The sequence below is a fragment of the Protopterus annectens genome, chromosome 1.part2, assembly GCF_019279795.1.
Source record: "Protopterus annectens isolate FY-2018-M chromosome 1.part2, PAN1.0, whole genome shotgun sequence".
In the NCBI taxonomy this organism is placed as follows: domain Eukaryota; kingdom Metazoa; phylum Chordata; order Ceratodontiformes; family Protopteridae; genus Protopterus; species Protopterus annectens.
This window is the reverse complement of record NC_056727.1, coordinates 963,518,280-963,541,310: the sequence shown is the minus strand read 5'-3', so window position 1 is coordinate 963,541,310 and position 23,031 is coordinate 963,518,280.

The window sequence follows — 23,031 nt, the reverse complement described above, 5'->3', positions numbered from 1 at the left end:
TGTGTCTCGTGATTAGTGTTGTGTTGTGGTGGTTGACTGCGTTTCTGTCTTGGAGGTCTCTGCTGCTTGGGTAGATTTTTATTGAGAGCCTCTGTGAAGGTGGGTGTGTGTTTTGTGGTTTATGTGAAGGCAGTGCTGGTGTGTGTTCTGGAGGGCTATGTGTTCCATGTGGTGTGGTGCAAGTGTTGACCTTCTCCTCTTGACCAGCTATTCCAGTCTTGGCTGAAGAGTGTGTGGCTTCCAGTTTAGATATATAAGTGCATCTCTTGCAAGTCTGAGTGTTGGAAGGTAAGAAGAGAGGGTTGTCTGTGTACATGAGGCAGTTGCTACATTGCCTCAGGATGCCCAAGTTCACCAGGTTAATAGGAGAAAACACAGGGAACTGACCTTTAGACATGCCTGAAGGAGTGGACATTGATAATAAGTACTGGATCTGTTTCCTTGTAGAATGTTTAGTGCTGGTAGCATTTTTGTGTGCTACAATAATTGCTACAAGAAGTCTGGTAAAGTACTAGACTAATAAGCTAATATAACTGCAGGAAGGGAGAGAACTAGTAGATCTAAGGGAAAGTTTGAAGAACAGACTCTGGTACTGCTCAGAAGCTTACCAGCAGTCCTGGATACAGAAAATTTATATCTGGACTAGACAAGTTACAGGAAAGGAGGGAAACAAGTGCAAACACAGGCTTTTAAACCACAAAGTTGAAGGAGATGAAAGAAACTGCCCAAAAGGCCAATAAACCACAATTTGTGGGCCAGAAGCCACTCCTCCTGTGGTAGGTAGTCTAACTAGTGCTTACCACCACTTCCACTGATAAACTAGAAGGCTTCCCTCCAACACAGAAATGCTTGGGGGGCTCATAATCTTACAAACAGTCCTGGATACAAAAAATTGTATCTGGACTAGACTAGTTACAGGAAAGGGGGGAAACAAGTGCAAATGCGGGCTTTTAAATCAGAAAGTTGAGAGAGATGGAAAAACTGCCCAAACGGCCAATAACTACAATTTCTGGGCAAGAAACCACTCCTTATGTGGTAGATAGGTTACCTAGTGCTTACCACTCCCACTGATAAGCTAGAAAGCTTCCCTCCAACTCAGAAAGGCTTGGGGGGCTCAGGAGATCACAAGCAGTCCTGGATACAGCAAATCTGTATCTGGAATAGACTAGTTACAGGAAAGGGGGGAAATAAGTGCAAATGTGGGCTTTTAAATCAGAAAGTTGAGAGAGATGGAAAAACTGCCCAAAGGGCCAAAAAATACAATTTCTGGGCCAGGAACCACTCTTTATGTGGTAGATAGGCTACCTAGTGCTTACCACTCCCACTAATAAGCTAGAAGGCTTCCCTCTAATACAGAAAGGTTTGGGGAGCTCAGGAACTTACAAATAGTCCTGGATACAGCAAATCTGTATCTGAACTAGACTAGTTACAGGAAAGGGGGGGGGGGGACAAGTGCGAATGCGGGCTTTTAAATCAGAAAGTTGAGAGAGATGGAAAAACTGCCCAAATGGCCAATAACTACAATTTCTGGGCCAGAAACCACTCCTTATGTGGTAGATAGGTTATCTAGTGGTTACCACTCCCACTGATAAGCTAACAGGCTTCCCTCCAACACAGAAAGGCTTGGGGGGCTCAGGAGCTTACAATCAGTCCTGGATACATCAGATCTGTATCTGGACTAGACTAGTTACAGAAAAGGGGTAAACAAGTGCAAATACAGGCTTTTAAATCAGAAAGTTGAAAAAGATGGAAATACTACCCAAACGGCCAATAACTACAAATTCTGGGCCAGAAACTACTACTTATGTGGTAGATAGGATATCTAGTGCTTACCATTCCCACTGATAAGCTAGAAGGCTTCCCTCCAACACAGAAAAGCTTGGGGGAGAGCTCAGGAGCTTACAAACAGTCCTGGATGCAGAAAATCTGTATCTGGACTAGACTCATTTCAGGAAACAAGCTTAGGATTTTTTTTTTTTAGTAAAGTTGAAAAGGAGAAAGCTGGAACAAAAGATAATTCAAGGTTAAGAATCTAAATGGGTTGGCCTTCTCAAATGTTCTCTCTGTATTAGGTAGAATGAACTAATGACACTAGACTGGGAGCAGTGTCCCAGATCAAATTTACAGTATGGACGGGCAACTGCAAAGTCACCAAGTATAAGAACAAGACACTAATAGGGAGGGTGGCTAAGAAGTGGGTAGGAAACTATTACAGCTACTAGCTGTAGCCACTAAGTGAAAGTTTTAAACAGATAAAGGACCAAGGAAACTCTAGAGAATGCTTTTACCTGCAAACAAATCATTTATATGATACCTGACTAGAACACAGAAACCTCAGAAAAATGTACATAAAAGCACGGATAGAGCACTCACAAACAGAAAATATAACTCTCAGTATGGAAAAGCATTTTACAGTTAAGTAATTCAGTAAACATGCAACTAGAGTAATGAAACAGTATCTAGCAATGAAAAATACAGTTAAGACAGTATAAAACAATACATAAATGCAGTGAAACAGTAAAAAGCTTTATACAAGTGCAAAATGTAATAGGTTAGCTGTATAGCACAATTAAAAGTATTACAGAAGTACAATTCAATGAAATAAGTGTAATAAATAATTTATTCTTATCCTTTTATTCATGGATATTGTGTTAGTATGAGTGACATATAGCCCTTTCACATTAACTGAGCATTCCTAACTGTTCAGCTCAGGATCATTGTATGCAAATCTTCAGTAGTTGGTTTGTCATTGAGAATATTTTATAATATGTGTACAATACGCAATGTGTATACAAACATACATATCAGCTATATGAAATAACACTACTTAATCCCAGTCAAGTATGTGTGCAATGGTGCCATAATATAGTGCGCCATTTGCAAGTATAACATATTGAAGTGCAGCATAATTTACAGTATGTAGAGTTTATTTACCACTACAGTGAACTTATTATATCCTGACAACAACAAACCATTAAAACCCACACAAGAGATGGAAGCCACAGGCATTATGTATTTATGTACTTTTTGTTCAAAATCTCTTCACGAACTACACCACTTGGCACATAATTATGTTCTGAGGTTTAAAACACAGAATGTGAATTAACAGTGGTCTATAGTGCTTCATGCCAAGCTTCATGCAAATAAGGAGTACAGACATATTGACACTTCTGATTCTGATCCAGCTGTGCATCATGTGGACATTTTCTGTGTCATCATTTACATGTGTCATGGTCATTGCAGCACATTGTACTTATTATCTGGATAATACAGGGGTATACTTACACTGTCCTCAGATTTGCTGGCTATCCACATGTTTAAGGTATGTTGTAGTGTTAATAATGCAATTATATTTGTTGCTATCACATCATGATCATGTATCACTACATGATAACATGCACTTATGTGTCAGGCATCAAATCCATCTAGAAAATGCATGGTAATGCTAAGGAATTATTCCTACAACCTTCTGTGTGTGTATAGCTGCAATATTTTTAAATTGTGCCTAGTGTTATATAATTGCCACTCCATAAATCCTGGCTTTGACCAGATATCTTGCACTTATTGCTGGGAAAGTATGAGCAGGTTTGGAATAATTATGAGCAACAAAAGGGACCAAGCAGGGTACTGCTTATGGAATAATTTCACATGGCAACATTTTATGAGAAATGATAAAGTTCATAATATGGAAATTGTTGCCGGATTCAAACACCTGCCAATCTGCATCAACAGACTATAGACATGAGCATTTGCTGATCACACCACAAAGGAAAGTGGATGTCAGGTGTTAAAACACACAAACACATTTGAAGGGGCAAAAAATAATACCTTTTTTGGAGTATGTTTGCAGCATACATCATAATGGTAATGACAAATGAAACATTCCATATGTTGTATGTTCAACTATGCAGCCTGTTCAACATATGATAAAAGACTAAGCACAGTAGTGCAAAGGGCAGCAAACTAATGTGGCCAAATGCAACAACTCACCAGCTTTTGTCATAAAATTTGAACTTTCATTGACATTCAGATACTATTCCTGCTTGATGCCCGGCATTATGCAAATACTGAGGACAATGATTGATGAGACAGAAGGGGGCTAGAGAGAGAGGTAGGGAGAGAGGTACAGAGACATAAAACATTTTTGTTCACATGCTATTTCATTTTTTACATGAAATCGGATAACAATATATAACATTAAAATAGTACAATGAATACAAAAAAGAAAATTTGCAACACCTAATAAAACAACTATTTACAAAAGCATCTACTAAACAATAAACTTTGATAATTCAATAACTGACTTTACTTATTTAACTATTATTGTCCTTTTTTCTAATAAATCTTTGAATTTCAACCATGTATTATAGTATGAAGTGAATCTGTCTGTTCATCTCTTGATTGTAGCTAGTTCAAGTTGACAAACAATATTGGCAATGTTCACAAATCCCTTCAAAGTAGGAGTAGACTCATTCTTCCAGTTTTTGATAATGACTTTTCTTGCCATAACCAATATACTCCATAGAAAGGGTCTATATTAGAACATCAAAGTTTCAGAACTTCAAATGTTCTAATATCGAACCCAATTCAGCGAATGCTGACAACATCAACATTCAGAACAGCAAATCTTTTCCTAGGGAAAATATTTGCTGTTCCAAAACATATACGCGTAACACAAGCACACCAAACAAACAGCAATCCACACACATACACCTAAAATCTTACATCTAACCCCACACTAAACTGTACATACACCACTAACTATCCACTTACCTTAGCCCAAACCCTAAACCTAAGATCCATCACTATCACACACTCACCTCACCCACACCCTAACCCTAACTCACATATCCCACCCTAACCCTCACGTCCACACAATCTCACACTTATCTGAACCCAACCCGTAACGTTCCACCACAGCGCTGAAAATAACGAAGTGACAGAAATGGACAACTGAATTTTTTCCCTGGGGAAAAATTTGGTTTTCTGCAGCTTCGCTATTGTCAGAAAAATATGTATTAATGTGTGTATGCTTAATGCTAATTAGAAGCTAAATAAGTTAACACGTTTTTCATTCTATTTTATATGCACTGTTTTATATATAGTTGAGTTTCATATGAGACTGAAAAGATGCTTTTTGAAACTGCAGTGTGCTTTCTGAAACTTGCAAGATGCCCTCTGACCTAGTAACTGCTAGCACAGCAATATTCATGTTTATGCCTTTTGGAAATGTACTTGAGAAGCAGGTGGTTATCTGCTAGGTCAGGAGAGAATGAATGAACAATGCTATATGCTGTAAATGTAATGATTTTAAACAATCAGCTCTGTTCAAAGTATGAGAACATGTGCAGCTGCAGAAGTTTAGAGATAATATAGCCAAAGGATTGTTAGAGAAATGAACTACTTGCTTTGTCCTCGAATTAGCCATAGTACCTTGAATGGTAACATTGCATATATCTAACCGGTGGTAGCCAAGGCCACGTTGTTTTCCTTAGGAAGCTTCTCACAAAAATTGATAAATCAGCAGAATATTACGAAAGCAATTATAACTAAATGATGATGACAAAACTTGTGATTCACTACGTCAGCTTGGTAGGCAATGTCTTATTAGAAAGTGTATAAAAATGTAAGCATTTCCTGTTTCTAGTTAGACAAACCCTGTATAAGCATGTTTTTGTCTCCTTGCTGCAAGATTAAAGTGCCTTAACCTGAACCTACCATGTTTTGATCATTTTTAAAGTATATTTTTCCTTTGACAGTTTGGTCCTTCGGACCGGAAAGTACCTCTCACTCTAGGCCCAGGTCAGAATTGGGCCTGGTGGCATGTACCCGTACGGAGAAGTGGCCACATCGGCTCTTCTGTTTTGAAAGACCTCTGACTGAATTGTCATTCGAAAGAGGCCAGCCACTGTTTCTGATCTGGGATTGGAGGACGAGTCAACGTTCCGGTGGATCAACTCACGGAGGGTCAGGTAAGGAGGAATTTACCTTTTTTCTGTTTTAGATCAGGGACTTGTTACAGTACTGTTTTGTCAGGGAGATTTGCATGTGCAGATCAGGGACAAAAAGATTGCTGTCTTGTCATAGATCAGGGAAACAGAATAAGTAGACAGTTATTCTAGATAAACTGTGAAAAGGTGTAAAATCGTGGTACCACGTGATAAGAAGGGTTACATAACAATTTCTAACTTAGCTAAGGCAACATGGGAAATCAGTGCACGAAAAGTTCCCGAGACCCGCCCCTAACCGAAGACGTGAAATATATGCAATTACAGAGTGCCGATAATGTTAAGTATTATACAAAATGGGTCGATAAATACAAATTTGATGGTAATTTAGATAAATCTTCACTTATTAAACTTGTTAGACAACTTAAAACAGACGCGAAAGGTCAGCTGAAAAAGCAACGACAATTAGGAGCCCCTCAGGCATACAGGTGGCTTGAGGAAGCAAACCGCAGGGAACAAAAGATTAAAAATTCAAAAGCAATGTTCTTAGATAAAGAAGATAATAACTTGGTAATAGCAACAGTCCCTCCTCCACCCCCTCCGCTTCCCTTACCGAAATATGAAGCGAGTGGACAAGCTGATCCACCTCCGCTATACCCAGCTGTTCCTGCAAAATCAAAACTGTTTGTCAGGGATCCTATCGAGACCAGTTCTCGAACATGCAACTTGAGAGGGGATATTGAATTATATGAAATAAACAGAAATTCACAAGCTATGAGTGAAGAAGAGATATGTCCACTCATAGAAGTACCAAATTCACAGGCAAGACAAACAGGACAGGATCCGACTCTCCTAGTATATAGACCGTGGACACCGGAAGACATCCGGAAAGCCACAGAGGGAATTCCCCATCCAAAAGTTAATTTTAGAAAATTCTTAGAAGACTTACAGGGCATGAGGTTAAGTTACCATTTGAATGGAGAAGAAGTAGAGAAAGTAGTTTGACAAATTGTGGGTCCAGATTGGCAAATGATCAGTGGCAACTGGAATCCCCGCGACGCAGAGCTTAGACCACTCCCACATAGTAAAGCAGAACTGGACAACAGATTGAAAGGTCTGACAAACCGAATCTTTGAGAAATGGAAGCCTAGGGCTGATTGGACTTGCATTAATCAATGCATACAACAAGAAGGTGAAACTGTTGATAGATACTATGCCAGATTATTAGAATGTTTTAATAACCATTGTGGTATGCAGGTACCTGAAGATCAATCACATGATTCCCCATATGAGCAACAGCTAAAGAATGCATTCTTAAAAGGCAGTATTGCGCCTATTAGCAGCTTTATTACAAAGCACATGGTGGATCATCGTACAAGTAGATTACAGTCATTACTAGAATATGCAAGACATGCCGAAAGGCATTTTAGTAGCAAAAAGAAAACTCAAGTATTTGCAGTAGAAGACGGATCAGAAGTCTTTGTACTACAAACTGGGAAGAAGGGTAAGAAAAATAACCAGGGAAACAAACAATCTGATAAACAATCAGAAGACTTTGAAGAAAGAAAAGGAGTGAATGTTTCAAATGCGGGAAAAAGGGACATTTGGCAAGGGATTACAGGCTAAATAAGAAGGTAACCACGGAAGATAAGGAGGGTGAGGAATGACTATATGATAGTCAAGAATCACTGGATAGGAATGAACAGGAAAAGACAAATGCAAATGTGGTAGCAAGGGTAGATGATGTGACAGAAGGAATAGAGGATGTTCATGAATTCATAGATAATGAAGAAAATGAAATTTTGGACTTAGCATTATTGAGCTTAGAGCTCTACTTAACAGACACAAAACCGGAAGTTACACTTCTGGTAGAGAGGAGGGAAGTCAAATTTCTGTGTGACTCAGGGGCTTCACGGACCCTGATACATCCTTCCAAACTACCAGAAAATTCAGAATCACTAGACTATATATTAGTGAAAGCAGCTAATGGACAGCTGTATCGGGAGCCACTCTCCCACAACATAGCGATAACTGACCCTATTTCAGGGATGACTTAGAAAAGCAAAATTGTTGCTTCTGCAAAATGCCCAGTGAATCTCTTGGGCAGAGACTTAATGCAGATATTTGGCATAGCCGTAGTTCCAACTATGCAGGGTATGGAAGCACAGCGACAAATGGATACTTTTGAAGTGCAACCGGAGGGTGAAACATTTTATTGGTACAGCCAGGACTTAGTCACGACTGGTCCAGGGGCAGTAACCGAAGAACTGATGAACGTAGCCATCAGTAAATCCCCCTCCCTTGACACTGATAAACAGCATTTATTGCATTGCACTCTATATTACTGTAGCAGACCAGGACCTGATAAAGAATATGAGCAAGGATTGTTTAGAAACCATGCTAATAGGTTAGTATTACAAAATTTGTACTAGGACACAGAAGGAAACAGTGTAGTAAGCTGTTCATTGCCCCAGGAATTCCTAGCACTTTACAAATCTAATCGATTACCACATGTAAACTTAACTAAAGATAGAAATCTGAAGTGGGCAGACCTAGGAGAAAAAGTCACAAGGTGGGAAAAACAGACAGAGTTAGAACTCTCTGAACAAGGTGTACAGAAGCAGAAATTGAACTGGATAACACAGACACACCCAGCTGTGCACTCACAGGCAAGTGAGGATAGCTGAGTAGCACTCTTACTAGAGGAAGAGGAAAAAGCCTTCCGAGACATACCAGAGACTCTCTGGTCAACAGGGAAATCAGATGTAGGACTTATTCGTACAGCAGGACCAGTTACCATTACACCAAAATCAGCATTTAGACCTCAAAAGAGACAGTATCCCTTAAGAAAGGATGCAGAAATAGGAATTAAACCTATAATAGCAGCCTTACTTAAGGAAGGAGTCTTAATAGATTCTCCTGATTCACCGTGTAATACACCCTTATTTCCTGTTAGGAAAGCAAACGGGGAATGGCGTATGGTCCAAGATTTACAAGCTGTGAATGACACGGTTATACCCAGGGCACCAATGGTGCCAGATCCACACACTTTATTGAATGATTTGAAACCTCAACAGAAGTATTTTTCTGTGGTAAATATTAGTAATGCATTTTTCACAATACCGATACACCCAGACAACCAACATTAGTTTGCATTTACATTTCAGGGGAAACGGTATACATATACGAGACTATCACAGGGATATTGTGAAAGTCCAACAATATTCGCACAAGAAATGGCAAGTAACCTGGCGGGATTTATCCCACCGAAAGGTAGTCAGATTTTACTTTATGTGGACGACGTTCTTCTGGCAGCCCCCACCCAGCAAGAATGCAGAGAGGATGCCATAGCATTATTACAATTTTTAGCTACTCAAGGACACAAGGTGAACAAAAACAAACTGCAACTTTGGAAAAAAACAGGCTAAATACCTGGGATATGTAATATCCAAAGAAGGCAGAATATTAGATGAAGACAGAAAAACAGCAATATTACAAGCACCTAGACCAACTACCAAGAAGGAAATGATGTCCTTCCTGGGTACTACTAACTTTTGTCGGAGTTGGATACCAAACTATGCTTTGGAGTCTGCTCCACTGACTAATTTGATATTCAAAAAGCCGATGGCAGCACAGGATTTATTACAGTGGACACCAGAAGCAGAATCAGCTTTCTGCAAACTGAAACAACTGATAGCTTCTTCCTTAGTTTTAGGATTACCAAACTATCATAAGCGATTTTTCCAAACTGTAGACTGTAAGCAAGGTTTTATGACATCAGTGTTAACGCAACAGCATGGGGACAAACAACGCCCCATAGCTTACTATTCATCACAGCTAGACCCAGTGGTGCAATCCTTGCCCCACTGTGTACAAGCAGTAGTCGCAGCTGCAATGGCAGTGCAGGCTTCAGCCTCAGTAGTATTGTTCCACCCTCTCACATTGAGAGTGCCTCATGCAGTCACGTTTATTTTACTGCAAGAAAAAGTAGCATATCTTTCTCCTGCCAGACATCTTTCCTGTATGGCTATACTGTCGAGCCAACCTCATATGACAATTGAACGATGCACAACTTTGAATCCGTCAACCTTGCTCCCAACCCCTGCAGATGGCAAACCACATTGCTGCCTGCAGGAGATTGAGCAAAAGACACTACCTAGAAAAGACCTTACATATGTTCCCTTGGATGATGCCGAGGTGACATACTATGTGGACGGCTCATGTAGGAGGGGCCCTACAGGACAGAATCTAGTGGGGTATGCAGTAGTTTCTGATACCGAGATTTTAGAAGCAAAGTCTTTACCACACAACTTATCTGCACAAGCAGCAGAATTGATTGCCCTGACAAGGGCATGTACCTTAGCAAAAGGTAAGAAAGTAAACATTTTTACTGACAGTCAGTATGCTTTTTCTACTGTACAGCAGCAGTGGAAAAATAGAGGAATGATAACATCTACTGGTAAACCAATTAACTATGCGCAATTTATTTTAGATTTGTTAGACTCTATTCAGTTACCTCAGAAAGTAGCTATTTGTAAATGCGTAGCTCATACCAAACAACAGGATAGAATTTCAAAAGATAATGCGAGGGCTGATACAGCTGCAAAACAAGCAGCTTCAGCTTCAGAAGTTTTTCTTTTGAGTGAAGAATTACAACCATCTGAGATTTTAGATTTAGAAATGTTAAAAACAATGCAGACACTTACTACAAATGTGGAAAAACAAAAGTGGATAAAACAAGGAGCAATCCTTGAGAAGGGACTGTACATCTCCAAAGAAAAGAAACCAATCTTACCATCTAACTTGTTTAGATATGCAGCTTTGTTGAGCCATGGGCAGAGCCATGTCTCAACAGGGGGGATGGTACAGTTAGTGAATCGGGTGTTTACGACATATGGATTTACTAATTACACAAAAAAATTTTGTGCAGCATGCCATGTTTGTAACAAACATCATGCACAAGGGGCATTGAAACCTAAGCAAGGGAGTTTCCCTATACCACCGTATCCATTTCATACTATTTGTATGGATTTTATAGAACTGAACAAATGCGAAAATAAGAAGTACTGCCTTGTCATTATAGATATGTTTTCCAAATGGGTGGAAGCTTTTCCAACTAAAAATCCAGATGCAGCTACTGTTGCAAAAGTCCTTGTTAAAGAAATTATTCCTAGATTTGGCATACCGGAAAAGATTTATAGTGACAATGGCACACACTTTGTAAAGCAAACTATACAACAACTTAATCGCTATTTCGGGATATCGCTGAAAAACCATTGTGCATACCACCCCCAATCTGCAGGATTAGTAGAGAAGCATAATGGGGTGTTGAAGAATAAACTTAGAAAATTGATTAGTGAGACACAAAAGAACTGGGTGCACTGTTTACCTCTGGCACTGTTGAGCATGAGAACTGTTCCAAATGCAAAAGGGTTAACTCCTTTTGAAGTTCTGTTTGGGAGGGCATATTATACACCTCAATGGAAACCTCTCATGTCTGCAGAGCAGGAGGCTGACAGTTCACTTGCAGGGTATATGAGGCGATGTTTGAATAACAAACTTTTGCAGTTAAATTCTATTTCAGATAAAGAGCAAACGAAACCATCAGAAGCAGCAGTAGCCCCAGGCACCTGGGTCTGGGTGAAGATAGTGAAGAGAAAAAACTGGAGTTCTCTGAAGTGGGAAGGGCCATACCAGGTACTACTGTCGACACCCACTGCAGTCAAGATCATGGAGCAAGCGTCCTGGATTCATTTGACACACTGTAAACTGGTTAAGAACTTTGAACTGGACAAAAACCTTGTTACTGTTGTACAACGAGAACAAAATTACCAGGTATAGAGCAAACAGAGATACTGAACAACCTCAGGAAACTTGCATGATTATTTTGATAGCTATGTTAATAAAATTGTTCTTTTTGTTGTGGCCTTTCCTTTTTCCTGCCACAAAACTTGAACTGATTAAACATGATGAGCTGAACATAGACCGGCACCCAAACTTTAACACTTATCAGGCAATTACATGTGTGTATGCTGAGACTTTTAATGTTTCGAACTGCTGGATCTGCACAGCCATACCAGCAGCATACGGGGGGGGGGGTTATTAATGACTGCGGTCCCCCTAGGGGTCAATGAGACCTGGGAAAATCTGGTTTATGATACAGTATCTATTAAAGCATATGATAAGGTAGCACTGTATTTGCCTGTGACACAAAAGGGAATTGTATGTTTTTATAAGAATGACACAATCCAAGTGGGTTGGAGCAATTGCAATGTGACTGTACATTATAAATGTTATACTAAAGCAAACAAAATGGGTGGAACTTGTAGTTCAAACTATGACTCATTTCTTGAATCTATGCATAAGACTATTGATCAAGTGCAACGTAATCCTGTACTTTTTAAACAATTATCTGTAATAGATAGAAAAATGTTTCATGCAGGGCAGCCATTTCGTAACAAAGTAACTACTAAGGTAGAGGATTGTTATTTTGTGTGTGGTAAAAAAGCATATAAATGGTTACCTGAGAATTGGTCCGGCAGTTGTTTTTTGGGGTACCTGGTCCCAGCCATATGACACACTGCAGTCTTGCCTCAGGGAAATATTTAAAATACCCAAAATGTGGCCAAGAAAGCTGTCAGAAAGCCTGAAAATCCAGTGGGACAGATCGAGGTGGGCTGGAAAGACCATCATACTGTGGGTACCAAACTGACGCACAAGGACTTGAGTGATGCTGTTATATCGTGGGCAGGCATCTTACCTGCATATTGTGCAGTGAAATCAATTTGGGAGCTGCAAAAACTGTCCAAACTTCTCGAAGTAATGAGTAAGGCAACTTTTTCTGCTCTTGAACTGATAACTGATGAACTGAATGCTATGAGAACTATAGTGCTCCAGAACCGAATGGCTCTTGACTTCACCCTAGTGGTGAGGGGTGGTACGTGTGCTATAATCAAAGAAGAGTGCTGTGAGTATATACCAGATCATCAACATGAGATAAATGACCACCTTGAGGTGATACAGCAAGTGTCAGTCATGACCAAGCCAGGCCCAATCCCACTGACGGACTTTTTCCAGAATTTGTTTGGGGGGTGAGGTTCCATCCTAATGAACATTTTGATTGCCATTTGTGTGGGATTGCTCCTAATAGGAGCTTGTATTTGTTGTGGTATCCCCTGCATGAAAAAGTTAATCAAATAATTTATAGATATATCCATTTCTGAGACTATGTATCAAAGTACTGAACTTGAAGAACTGTTAGAATGTGAAACACTTTCATAAAGTTTTAAACTGAATGACTTTCTTAACTGCAAATCCTGAATGGAAGAGGTTATGAAAAGAAGCAAACTGTTTATTCTTTTTGAAAATAGAATTAAAAAGTATTAACAGGGGGGAAATGTCAAAAAAATATGCATTAATGTGTGTATGCTTAATGCTAATTAGAAGCTAAATAAGGTAACATGTTTTTCATTCTATTTTATATGCACTGTTTTATATATAGTTGAGTTTCATATGAGACTGAAAAGATGCTTTTTGAAACTGCAGTGTGCTTTCTGAAACTTGCAAGATGCCATCTGACCTAGTAACTGCAAGCACAGCAATATTCATGTTTATGCCTTTTGGAAATGTACTTGAGAAGCAGGTGGTTATCTGCTAGGTCAGGAGAGAATGAATGAACAATGCTATATCCTGTAAATGTAATGATTTTAAACAATCAGCTCTGTTCGAAGTATGAGAACATGTGCAGCTGCAGAAGTTTAGAGATAATATAGACAAAGGATTGTTAGAGAAATGAACATCTTGCTTTGTGCTCGAATTAGCCATAGTACCTTGAATGGTAACATTGCATATATCTAACCAGTGGTAGCCAAGGCCACGTTGTTTTCCTTAGGAAGTTTCTCGCAAAAATTGATAAATCAGCAGAATATTATGAAAGCAATTATAACTAAATGATGATGACAAAACTTGTGATTCACTACGTCAGCTTGGTAGGCAATGTCTTATTAGAAAGTGTATAAAAATGTAAGCATTTCCTGTTTCTAGTTAGACAAACTCTGTATAAGCACATTTTTGTCTCCTTGCTGCAAGATTAAAGTGCCTTAACCTGAACCTACCATGTTTTGATCATTTTTAAAGTATATTTTTCCTTTGACAGCTATTTTCAGCGTTTGCTGAATAGGGTTCGATATTAGAACATTTGAAGTTCTGAAACTTCGATGTTCTAATATAGACCCCATAGAAAGGCTACTTTGTTCTAGAAATACATGTAGAGATTGGCACATTAATTAAAACCAAGTATTTGGTTAAAGTGAATTTGTCATTAAAAATAACTTGTAAAAATACAAGTTATATTATCCCAAAATGACTTAAGTAATGCACAATCATAGAAAAATGTTGCCAATCAGCTTTTATATCTAGTTTACATCTTCAGCATCTAGATTCTTTTTTATACATTAGGTCAACTTTGTGTGGTGTAATGAAATGTATATGCCTAAATTTCCAAGAAAATTGTCTAACAAGGAACAAATAAAGTCTTACAAACAATGAAAGGTAAAAGGCAGCTGTTGCAAGACAAAACCAACACTTGATGAATATTAATTCCTTTATAAGCAGAAAACTCCAAGTCCAATAGTAATACAAACAATATTCATCCAAAATAAAGCAATACACAACAGTATTAAGCGCTTTCGTCTGGTAGATGACTTCTTCAGAATACAAAATACTGTGATTAACACAAGTTTAAATACATAGCTTACCCAGTCACAAACATACTGACATCATTTCCCCCATTAAAAAGGCTACAATTACTTAAGAACCAAATGAAAAACAATAATAGGTACATACAAAAAACTTTAAAAACATGCCTAAGCAATATTTTTGACTAAATAAAAAACATTGATTTTAGTTTCAATAAGGAAGATAATGAAATTCTATCATTTAACCCAGGGGCATGATATGCATCAAGCCTAATTTGCCATTTTAATTCTACAAACTCCAAATATTCATTCAAGGGTCCCCCATAGGGTCCCAAGTCCACCAGCTAGATGGAAAGGCCCTTTAAAGATCATATTAGGGAACATATTTATGTAAGTTAAATTGTGTCAATGCCTTAGCCAAGCATGTTAATAGCACTGATTCTACGCATCAGTTTAAGTTTTTAGTCATAGGAAGAATTTATGAAAATGTTAGAATAGGTGATATATGGCTAAGAACAGAAGAGTTAGAGTTAACATGGATAGTTAGGATGAGAGCTGATGCCTGGAGTGGTTTAAATGAGTGTGTACCACTTAGACCTAAATTAAAGTCCAGATCCCTTAGAAGGTAGTCCCATTTAAGTGAGTTAATGTGATGATATTGTTTATTAGTTTTATGGATGTATTTTACATATATGTTTTTATGTAATAATGTATTTCATTTTTTTAATTATGTTTCTTCTTTAAATTTATTAAGTTGAATTGTCATGTGATTTCATTAACTGTTTTAAAAAGGGTGTGTTTCTGAAGTGTACTTTCATTACACCTGATTAAGCAACTTTGTGAAAGCACTTGTGTTTGTTTTGTGCACTAGTAAAGTTTCTATACTGGAAGCAGCAGCAGCTGTGGTTGTGTCCTTACTGTTTTTTGTTCTTATATATTTTATTACTTTGAACACATTTATTGGGTTGTTGGTGGTATTACTTCTGCAATTCTTTTTATATTATCATAGGAATTTATATCCCCATTATTAGACTAGGAAGAAATTATCTGATTCTATTTGTGTATATAGCCATGAATATTTTATAGTCAATGTTTAGCAATAAAATTGGTCTATAGGAAAACATTTTTTGGATCGACTTTTAGAATTGTAGATATTAGAGCATATTTCCAAGATGGTGGAATATTTGCAGGCCTTTGACTTTTGAATATAATTTTAACATGACTTTTAAGGCTTCTTAGGGCATTCATTTGTATAGTTCTGGAATAATACCATCTTTATTTATTGGGTTTTAATATATTAATTTGAATTATAAGTTCAGACAATAAAATAGGTTTTTCAATTAGTTTTATCTGATCATTTGACAATTTGTTTTTAATATACTTCTTTATAAATGACTTAATTACATCTTGTGTATCTATTACTGAATTATATTGATTAATTTTACTAAAATTAATTCTAAATGCTTCTAAGATATCTTCTAATTCTGTGACCCTCTTTTTACTGTCTGGAGATTAAATTTCTTTAATATGATTAGATTTAACAATCACCTTTATTCTAGCTACTAATTTATGTATATTCTTAGGGTTTAAGGAGTAAGAATTAATTTTAATATTTTTCTAACTTTATCATAGCTTTATGTTGTAAAATTCCTAACTATTTATTATTTAATCTATTTAATTTTTCTGTTAAATTTTTATCTCCTTGTTGAATATCTAATTTTAATTTGTCAATCTTTTTTGCAGGTCTATTAATTCCTTATCCCATAGTCTTTTCATATGTGTATACCTAGTGATAATCTTATCATGTAAATATGCTTTTAAAGAATCCCAGACAAATATTCTAGAGGTATCGTCTATAAAATGTATATCTATAAAGGTCTGAATTTTTTGTTAAAAATTCTTTTAAATATTTTAAGTGAGTTATATATGATGGAATTATTTTAATGGCGATGTTATTATTAGTATTTAACAGACGTTCAAAAGCAATCACATTATGATCTGGTAATAGGCAAGAACTACCTTAACTTTGCTAGTCTTGCAGTTGCATCTTTTGAAACATATACTCTATCAATTCTGGATTGTATATTCTATCTTCTATGTGAGAAATGCATGAAAATAGTGACTTTCCCTCTAAAATGTCATTTATGTCCTTGATATTAAATACATCTATAAAATTTATTTATGCTTTAGCTGAAGCAGATTTTTTGCATTAATTGATAGTATTACCATTTTTATCATCTAGTATACAACTGAAGTTTCCCATAAATATAATACTTCATTTTGAAATCTGAATTATCTCTTCTAATTAATGCTTAACAACTTTAACTGCTATTCAAGGAATCCAGTAAACATTAATTAAAATATACCTTCCCTTTTATTTCTAAAGCCACTGCACATAACATTTCATTCTCATCATTATATGTACTTAAACTTCTAGGTGCAGGTATAGAGTTGGTATAGGTATAGAGTTCTTCCACAGTATAGCTACATGTCTTCTTTTTTGTTTGTAGTAAGAGCTGCTAAGTACAGTGTCATTGTTTGTATTAAGTCTATTAATGTCATCTTGTAGTAAATGTGTTTCTTATAAGAATATAATTTGAGCATTAAACATCTTTAAATATTTGCTTAGACTACCTCTCTTATCTTACATAAATTATTCAATCCATTAACATTAATGGAGATGCAATTAAAAGTAATTTTTATCTATAAGCACAGTTAATTATTTATGTATCATGACTACAAAAACATTTCTAATTAACTTGAACCTGTTATGTGTGAAACTGATTTGAGTATATTAAACATTGTCAGTTAAAGTCGTTGTATTAATAGTAGTAGATGCCAATAAAAAACATTGTGAAATAATAACATTAATCTTGATTTATTCCCTTTTCACCACATGGAGTTTAAAACTCCTGGTTTGAATAGCAATCCTACACAAATGCTTCTACCAATCGCCATAGTCAAAACAAACTTCTCTCTGCTACTATATAAAAATTTAAATTAGTCAGAAGGTTAAATAAATGTGTAATTATAAAAAGCATATGCATTCTATAAACATTAAATATGTTAATCACTTTATATAACAAATGTTACTCATCATATTCAGTCAATTCAGTTATAATCAAAGATTATAAAATTAAGATTATCATTTAAGTAATCATATATATATATATATATATATATATATATATATATATATATATATATATATATATATATATATATATATATATATATATATATATATATATATATATATATATATATATATATATACTTATTAAATGCAGCTGTTTGATAATTAGTCAGCATGTATACTTAGATTTGCTAAGGAATAATAATAAATAAAATTAAAAATATCTGTCTCAAAAATAGCACTCATAATGAAGTAACCAAGCAAAGTTGTTATATTGGATTCAAGACTAATAACACTCTCTTCTAATATTTTATATATTCGTTATGAGGTGTATTGTTATAATATAGGATTTTATATTAATACACCAACAATATAATCAAAGCCTCAATGTACTTTGATAATTAAATACATGTATATATGTAAATTTCTGTTCCTGTTTCTAAGATATTCTCACAATTCAAACTTACCCACTACCAGCAAACATACTGTATTTATCTTTTTTATATCAAATTTTTACACCTTAAACCATACCATATCTTATGCTTTCTATAAGTCCCACTTTAACAGTACTTTGTTTTGACTTCACAAATGCTTGCATATTTCTTTATCACAATGCTTAATACTTACTTACATTTGCAATTTAGCTGTTTAAATAGTTATGAAAAGTACTTCTTTCTCATTTTCTTTTAACATGATCCCATTAATTATTCATTTAATTAAATCTTTTTTCATATTTGACCTTTAACCTTATGGATGTGACATAACTCAGATGTCTTTCTTCTTTATAACGGCAACTGAACGGCTTAAAGTCCACTTAATCCACCACAACAGATTATATGATAAACCAAAACAAGATTTAATGTAAGCGCTTTTGCTGGAAAAATGTTCCAACTTCTTCAGACTACAAACAGTAAAATACTTAGAAAAAACACCTTTTAAAGCAATTCAAAAAACGAACTGCCAATAGAGTTTGTTACTCCTCCTGATGTCATACACAAGCATTTAAGAATTAAAGCTACAGGGGGTTACTCAAACTTAAAACACACTAGGATGCTTAAGCACCAAACTGGCCCTTTTGTCAGGAACAAAAGTCTGGCTGCCTATCCAGCCCCTCCATCTAGCACTAACACCAGTCTTAATGGGGTTGGTTTGAGTCATATTGGGCAGACCAATGTTAATGAAGGTAATCATAATGAGTTTATGAATGGTACAGTCAATGATGGTAGCCCATGGGTTTGCTGTAGTGAACGAATCAGGAATAATCAGCAATGACAGGTGCCTCAGTATGTTGACCAAATGGAAGGCACTACTCCTGCTGGTCATAGTAATAACTCTAATCACAATGTTGTTGTGTCTTTTGGCTTTTCCCGGTTAGGGGTCGCCACAGCGGAACTCCGGCCTGCTAAATATTGGCAGTAGATTTTTACATGCCGAGTTGCCAGCCCTGATGCACAACCTTCAACGAAGGTATGCCCACAATAATGACCCTAATCAGGGTTTTCGGTTGAACAACGAAGTGCAACAACAACAATTTTCGAACCGGCACACCAACAACAGGAGGCAGGGCCAGAACAGGAGGTGGCAGAATCGGAGGAGGAGATAAGAGGGATTTCGCCACATGTCCTGGTAAGCACCGAGGAGGACTTTAAAATTTTCAAGTTTAGTTCACTCCGGGTGGATAAGGATATGGTCAATTTCTTTTCTAAAGGTCTGACTTTTGTTTCTGACAAAAGGGCCAATTTGGTCAAAACCATCATAGACCTTAAACTTTTTGTTCATAAGCTCAATCTTTCACACCTTATGGGTTCCAATTCCACACTGACTAATAACTTAAAGGTTTCTGGCCTGTTTAACCCACAGCTGCAAGACACTCTAGCTTTGTTTGAAAAAGCTTGTGAAATAGATTTTAGAAGGCTGCTGGTGAACAATACATGGTATGCCAATAAGTGTAAGAATATCGACAGTGAGGAACTGGCATTTATTGATTTGTTAAATACATGTAAAGTGCGAGTTATGAAACCCGATAAGGGTGATGGTTTAATATTCACGGATCAGCATGATTATGTAAGCAGAATGCAAGTTGTCTTGGACAGTGCAGTGTATGAACAGGTTAGTCTTCACCAAGTGAATGGAGCCTACAGGTTAATCAATAACACCCCTAATGATTTATGTTTGGAAGGGAGTATTGATATTGATAGTCTGCACTACTTAACTATGCCAGCACCCATTAGCCCAAAATTATTTGGGACTCCAAAGATCCACAAAGACCTCACCAATCCTCCTTTTAGACCGATAGTGGATGGTAGAGGGTCTATCACATATGCATGTGCGAAATTTGTGGATGCTAAGTTAAAACCTATTGTTACATCTGAGCCCCAAATATGCCATGATTCTTGAAATTTTCTTGAGAATATAAACAAGATAGTTTTTGATGACAGTTTGTTGTTTGTCACAGTGGATGTTAAAGATCTGTACACCGTTATTCCCCAAAAACTTGTTGTAGAATATGTTAGAGAATTTCTCCATCTCAGCGGGCTTGACAACAAAGACATCAATGTCATAGAGAGTTTGTTAGAGTTAGTTTTGAATAACAACTTTTTATTTTTTGAGAACCAGTTTTTCTTGCAGAAAAGTGGGGTAGCCATGGGGGCCTCTGTGGTAGCAGTTTTGCGAATAGTGTGGTGGCTTACTGGGAAAGGGTATTCTTGTTTAACAATTTAAAATTTAGAGAGCATGTAACTTGGTATACACGTTACCAAGATGACATGTTCCTCATTTGGAAAGGTGAAGCAGTTTTAATTCAAGTATTTATAGATGAGATCACAAAGTTTACGAATTTTCTTGAATTCACCTACCAAATAGGGTATGATAAGATAGATTTTCTCGACATCCACCTTTCCAAAGATACCCTGAATAACAGATTTAGGACCACCATTTTCCGTAAGCCCACCTATTCTAATGTGTTCCTATTTTTTTCAAGCTGCCAACCCTTGCATCAAAAGAAAGCAGTAGTCAAGGGGCAAGCAGTAAGGGCAGCAAGAATGGTTTCTAATTTTGATGATTTCATTAAGGAATGTGATTTGTTAAAATCTATGTTTAACAAAAGTGGTTACCCTCAGGCGTTCACTGAACTCATTTTCAATTAAGTTATTAACAAAAGACGCACAGGCCACTTTTCCCCTTTGGTTTTGAAAGGTTATGATGTCCGTTTTGATGAGCCATAATTGGAGATGGAGATTAATTATTCCAAAGTTCCCACTGATAGGCAGGTCATTAGATTCTTGACAACCTTCTCTTTGGATTCTCATTTTATAAAGGAAATCATAATTAAAAACTGGGGGTTTATTTTAGATGACCATGCATTAAGAAGAACTTTTGGTCAAGTGCCCCAGTTTTCTTATAGAAGATATTTAAACTTGAAAAATTTAGTAGAGAATCCCAATAAAATAGTGAAGGTACACACAGGCATGTTTAAATGTGGTAGATGCCATCAATGTAACTATGTTAAAGTTACAAGAAAGATAATTATTAGAGATAGAGAATATATATTGGATGCTAAATTCAACTGTGATTCTCAAGGGGTGGTCTATGCAGCTGTCTATGACCACTGTGAGGCTTTCTATATAGGGAAAACCAAAAGGAAAATTAAACAAAGAATCTATGAACATGTATATAGTATCAATAATTCTGTCATCACAAATGCCCTAGCTAAACATATTGTGGATTGCCCAACACATAGGTTTTTGTTTGTAATGTTAGAAAAAATAGAAAGAAATTTAAGAGGGGGTCCCTGGGAGCTGGCATTAGAAGATGTTGAACTTACCTGGCAAATTCGGACAGGTGTGCACACCCTACCGAGGCTAAATGAAGCCCTGTCCATTAAGTGCCTGCTTAAAAAGAAGGCTTTGGCTAGGTGAATAGTTTGGTGTTAGGAGACTAGGTGGACTTAAGGCATACACGATCCATCACATAGGTTTGTAGTCTGTTAATATTACCTTCTTAGTCCACAGTATCAACAATGTGTAGTATCTTATATGTGCCTAAATGTTGGTGATTTAAACGGTGTTGTAATGAGGTCATTAAGTGGGTATGGTTTGTATACATTGGCAAAGCCTTTGTTATTGTTCTAGTAGTTCTTCAAAAAATTATTTTAAAGACCAAGCTGTTGGTCTCACATATCATAGTTTACTTCATAAAAATATAGTATATTATTATAGATCTGTGAGCCACTTAACATAGTCGTATCTCGACCATGTAAAGGATATAATTTTAAGGTGTTATTTATAGTATACAAATTCAGTACTGTCGTTATTATTTTTATTTTTAAAAAAATTATTTTTAAAAAAAATTCTTTATTTTCTTTAATGATGGTGCTGTGAAGTTGCTTAAGCATCCTAGTGGGTTTTAAGTTTGAGTAACCCCCTGTAGCTTTAATTCTTAAATGCTTGTGTATGACATCAGGAGGGGTAACGAACTCTATTGGCAGTTCGTTTTTGAATTGTTTTAAAAGGTGTTTTTTCTAAGTATTTTACTGTTTGTAGTCTGAAGAAGCTGGAACATTTTTCCAGCGAAAGCGCTTACATTAAATCTTGTTTTGGTTTATCATATAATCTGTTGTGGTGGATTAAGTGGACTTTAAGCCACTCAGTTGCCATTTTACCCAGTTTGTTCTTTGCTGTTAGTTATCTTTCTTCCTTATCTCTAACTTTCCCTCCCCCTCCCCCTCTCTCCTTCTTTCTTAACAGTTGCACTATATATGATTGAACAACCTCAGTGGGAAAAAAATAACTACATCTGCTGAGAGAAAAGAAAATAGGAACAACTCCCATTTTAAAGCTGCACAGTTTTGCATGGCTTACACTCATCTTGTTTAGTGTATCACAGAATGACAGCAACTCTCGAAAATCAAAAATCACCTCCCTCTAAAATAATGTGAGTAAAGACAATTTTCAATTCCTCTTTCAACAATAACAATAACCATCTACCCACACTTACACTACCAGTTCAAGCCCAAACAGTCCAAAACATTCAAACCCTATCTTAAATTAAAGGCAAACAGCAGAATGGAAAAAAAGAAAAAAAAGACTTATTCAACAGAAAACCACCACCAAAACAGACTAGTCTTTCGTTCCCATCAGTAGAATCACAAATTATAATTAGAATAAGGACCCAGATAGTTTTAAAAACACTTTTAAGTGTTTGTTATTATTTTAAACTTATTGATACAACACAGTTTATATTACTGTTTATT